Raw genomic sequence first — 5,277 nt, forward strand, 5'->3', positions numbered from 1 at the left:
AATGTTCTTTTTAGCAACATCATATGACCCCTTTAATGCATTAGACATCATGAACATTTTTTTTTTTACTACATTTAAAAACATTTTTTTTTTACATTTAAAATTAAAAAGTGGAAAGATTCTAAGGAATGTTGATTCCCCCTCCTCTTCACTCTGCTGACCCACGACTGCACACCGTCACACAACTCCAACCTCTTCATTAAGTTTGCGGATGACACGACTGTAGTGGGTCTCATTAGCAACAGAGATGAGACAAACTATAGGAGCGAGGTGAGCCGTTGTTTACTTCACTGGTTTGAACTCTATCTGCCGTGTGCTGCTTTATATATATATATATATTTTTTATTTTTTATTTTTATTTTTTTTTTTACATTTTACCTTATTTGTATATTTGTATAGTTGTATTTTATATTTAATCTGTATATCTGTATTTATGTTCTACTGTTAGTGTTATCTGTATGCACCAAGGGTCTGAGAGTAACGCAATTTCAATTCTCTGTGTGTATGTGCTGTACATGTGGAAGAATTGACAATAAAGCAGACTTGACTTGACTTGACTTGATGTTGTGCATGCATGTTTGCCTCTGTGTGTGATACAGGACAACAGTAAAAGAGCTAATAATGTATGAAATCATATGCAAAAAGGTTAAAAGGTTATTACAAATATTTACATTATCTGGATGAGCCAAAGAATTATATCCTTTTGTGAATGTTTTCTGATATTATAGTTTTATTTTCACGCAAAACAACGGGCCAGGAAGCAGCTTTCAGTTTCGTTTCCGTGAGTGTGGGTGGGGAGATATTACACCACAGACAGCTCAACATGGTGGAACCCGTCCACTTCCTGCTGTTCAAATAATGCAGATGATCGACAGCCTCCTACATGAAATTACTCTTACAGAGCATTCCAGAATCTGATCGGCTAAGTGAAAACAGCAGTGGAGATAAAGAACGTCAAGGGCAGTGGTGGAGGGAGGTAACGAATTACAACTACTCACGTTACTGTAATTAACGTTACGTAGTTTTTTCGGGTAGGCCTACTTGTACTTTTTTTAGTATATTTTTTTAAAGCTGTACTTTTACTTTTACTTAAGTACAAATTAAGCAAAATAATCTACTTCGTTACTGTTAAATCATAGTTCGTTACTGAGTACGCCCACAAGTTGAATTGATATTCAAACCTTTGACGGCACTTCGTAAAAGGACCAATAAAAGCCCTGATATCTGAACCGTGAAAAGCTGCCGCTGCAGCAGTGTTGCCAACTTAGCAATTTTGTTGCTAAATTTAGCAACTTTTCAAACTACCCTAGCAACTTTTTCTTCCAAAAGCACCTAGCAACAAATTTAGCAATTTAAAAATATTATTTGGCAACTTTTAGCAACTTTTGATAAGTGGCTCGGACAATAAAAAGGCACATCCAAATTACACAAAAAGAGGAAACCACAGATGCCTAGCAGTACACACATCACGAGAATTGAGTTAGCTGCTATTTTCAATTTAATAATAATAATAATAATAATTGAATAATTGTTCATTTATGATACACTTTGTTAGTAGCTTGTACCTGCGATTGTTGATCAGTCAGTACACTGTAAGAAAAATGAAAAATCTTCCAGGACATTATCCATCATCCATTGTAACCCTGTAACCCGAAAACACAATGCGTAATTTAAAATGCAGGTAAAAAAACCATTACGGAAAATTCTTTCATACTAACATAGTAGATTGTGCCTTATTTTTTACAGAATTTTCTTAGAGTGTAGCATACTAGCTAACTACTAATACACTGCTTAAAGCATAATTGTTGAGAATGTGTAGAATTACTAGTTTACTAGCTATTAAAAAACTTAAAATTGTAATAATTAAAAAATGTGTAAGTGTACAATAATTCAATGTATTTAATAATAGTTATTCATATTTTAATATTATATCATGCATGTTACAAACAAATCTAAATTGACATGTATAAAACCTTCCTTTAGCAACTTTCTCTGAAAATTAGTTGGCAACACTGCGCTGCAGTAGGTTTTGAAGAGCTGATCAGACAGTGAGGGAGCTTAGCGTAATTTATGGACTCATAAAGTTTGGAGAAACAAACTACATGGTAGTGTTATCATCATAAATATCTATATTTTGATACCGAAATATCTGACACGGTGGTTCCATTACTCATTTTCCACAGTAACCTATCTACACCGATACAAGCTGCGTCTCTCTCTCCTCTCCGACTTACATTACAGAGTCTGAATGTCAGCGCAGGATTGCAGATAGGTATTCCGCATAATTTTAATCATAATCGCGCAAATGTGGCTAGCGCTTTATTGTAACACGAGAAGAACACAGTCATGTAATCGCAGAAAACTGGATGCGAGCTCTCAAATACGCCTGACTTTCTACAATATTTAGTAGTAGCTTATCAGTGGTGACTGTCAATTTATGTACATATGGCAGAAATGTACGGAAATATAAATTAAAGACGCAATCAAACAGACGATGAACACTATTAACAGCAATTATTATATGATGCAATCAAACTTATAGCAAAGTGTGGTAGTTCTGTATGTTGTTTGAGGGTTGGCATCATCTGAGGTCCTCTGAGGGGTTGGCATCATCTCTTCTCAGGTGTTCTGGATCCAGACTGAAGCTTGTGTAAATCCTAGTTACCACGGGGCAGAAACAGAAACAAATAGAGACATAATTAGCGTAGCTGTTGTTCCAACCAAGCAAAATTGATTTGTTTAACCCCAAGCTAAAGAATAATAATGTGCATTTGATCAGATATAACTGCAGTACAAGATTATGAGATGCAATTGTGGAGGTATGCAAGGGCTCGCAAGGTATGCAAATTTTGAAAGGGTTTTTTTTTTTTTTTTTTTGTGGGTGCATTAGACGCTCATTGGCTTATCTCCACCTATCAGCTGCGAGCCCGCCTAACAAGCGTCGCTATTGGTTGGGAATTGTGTGTGTTCTATCTTCGCTGAGTGTGTAACTTGTACAGGTTGCTCATAGCCTCTCTCACGGCGGGATTGAATATCGTTCCCATAACGGAGAAATATCTCCGTGATGTCTCGTGAAAGCTCGAGAGGGAACGCTCCGGTTACTATCGTAACCTCGGTTCCCTGAGAGCGGGAACGAGACATCACGGTGGTCGCCGTGTTCGCTGCTCGATCAGCTAAGCTGCGTTCAGTATCAGATTCTGACGTAATTGTCGCGTGCACCGCATTTTATACTGCCGCTCGAGCTCGTCAGTATTTGCATGCGATTTGCATACTTCGCGTCAATTGGCCAGTCATTTGGACTGGCGGGAGCCAATAGGAATTCAGGAAAGGTTGGAAGGGAAGGAGTTCCCATAACGGAGAAATATCTCCGTGATGTCTCGTTCCCGCTCTCAGGGAACCGAGGTTACGATAGTAACCGGAGCGTTTTTTTGTGACTTCTTTGATAAGATGTGGAACAGCATTAGACAAGCGTCGAGGTGAGCTGCCGAGAAGCTGGACCGAGCTTGTGCTGTCGTGAGTTTTGACGGAGTCTGATCGCCGAGAAACTGAACTGCGTGTCTGTGATATACCAGGAGGGGCATTGCTCATCGTGCTAGCTGAGACGGTGTGTTGGCACGAGTGTTCGTCTTCTACGGAAGGGAGCCGAGATGCTGTGAGTTTTTCTTCACTGCTGTTTAACCACAGTTGATATTCTGAAGAAATACGCGGACGTTATTTGTTGTTTTTGAAGCAAAGCAGCTTGGATCGAGTGATTTGGCTACTGTCGTTCGAGACAAAATCGTTTTTGATACAATAGTCCCGCCGTGTGGACACAAACGGCATTGCGAACACATTGAAGCTCTTCTTTTGACAATATGTTTACTTCTATTTTTCATAGTTTATTTTTGGACGTTTTGCAGTATTTTCACTTAGAGACTTCGAAATTATTTTTGGATGGACTTGAGAACTGATAACTGAGTTTACTTGAGTGAATGAATCCGAATTACGGTTGTTGTTTTTTTTGAAGGGACTGTCTCGTCTACCGGAAACGTTCGTAGAAATATATTTTTTCCCTTATTATTTATTCCTGAACATTATTTTTCCTGTGTTTAAAGAAAAGGAAGAGACTTTATGTTTTTGAACCGGTGGCTATTTGTCTGATCTAATTACCCTGCCATATCTGGACACTCCAACACCAGCCCAGTTCTACTGTGAGGTAAAACTTTAACCTGTGAATGTGAACTGACATGAAAGATATCTGATGTGGAATGAAACATCTGTAATGCACTTTTGAGTGAACTAAGTACCATTTGAGCGTTCTATCAGAACTGTTGTTGTTTTTCTATTTTTGTTTTAGTATTATTGTTGAAAGAAAAGAAACCGAGCAAAATTTTATTTTTAATTTTTTGCACATTTCTTGGTGAAATCATAAGAAAAGTGAAACAAAGATTTTATTCCATGACTATTGTTTTCTTTATTTTCTTTATTCTTTACTAAGCATTTAGGAAATAAGTGTAAAACTTCTGTTATCTTGGAGTAGGGGCATTCCTTCTGTCTTGTGGGCTGATAGAGGGGAAGAGGGGTTAATCAACGCCATTATACTCTGGGTGGCTACCGTGTACGTTATTAAATTCCAGAGCCTCAATCCTCATCAGTCACTGCTACTAAAGAAAAAAAGCATATTTAGCAAGGCAGATAAAAACATACTTAAATAAGTACAGGAATTAAATGTACTAGGGGTTGAAGACCTAGATCTTGTCATTTCCCTAGTCGTCCAAGATATATTGTAGCAGAAGTTAAACTCACCCCTACATTGTAGTGAAATTCCCCGCTACACATTGTTTACAATGCTTGGCCAAAGAGATGTGTCTTTAATCTATATTTAAACAGAGAGAGTGTGTCTGAACCCCGAACGTTATCAGGAAGGCTATTCCAGAGTTTGGGAGCCAAATGCGAAAAAGCTCTACCTCCTTTAGTGGACTTTGCTATCCTAGGTACTACCAAAAGTCCAGAGTTTTGCGACCTTATAGGAGCGTGATGGATGTAGTGTGGTAGAAGATTAGTTAGGTACGCAGGAGCTAACCCATTAAGGGCTTTGTAGGTAAGTAATCATATTTTGTATAGCCAGTGCAGAGACTGTAAAATTGGGGTAATATCATATTTTCTTGACCTGGTAAGGACTCTAGCCGCTGCATTTTGGACTACCTGTAGCTTGTTTATTGAAGATGCAGGACAACCAACTAGCAGTGCATTACAATAGTCCAGTCAATGCATGAACTAGCTTTTCTGCATCAGAAA

At 38.1% G+C, this 5,277-nt stretch overlaps 1 protein-coding gene across 5 annotated transcripts in view; it reads left to right on the forward strand.

Annotated features, from left to right (window-relative positions):
* Positions 1-800: 800 nt before the first annotated feature.
* sp100.4 (SP110 nuclear antigen, tandem duplicate 4) overlaps positions 801-5,277 on the forward strand; it is a 12,406-nt gene continuing 7,929 nt past the window's right edge. For 4 of the 5 annotated variants that reach the window (XM_016465228.1, XM_016465230.1, XM_016465229.1 and 1 more), the window contains exon 1: positions 801-976. The gene's annotated coding sequence lies outside the window, so the exon portion shown is untranslated. Of the gene's footprint in view, positions 977-3,364; positions 4,196-5,277 lie in introns of those variants that run through there. The other variant, XM_016465227.1, reaches the window with a different exon arrangement.

The sequence above is a fragment of the Sinocyclocheilus anshuiensis genome, unplaced genomic scaffold, assembly GCF_001515605.1.
Source record: "Sinocyclocheilus anshuiensis isolate Anshui unplaced genomic scaffold, SAMN03320099.WGS_v1.1 scaffold12, whole genome shotgun sequence".
Lineage (NCBI taxonomy): Eukaryota > Metazoa > Chordata > Actinopteri > Cypriniformes > Cyprinidae > Sinocyclocheilus > Sinocyclocheilus anshuiensis.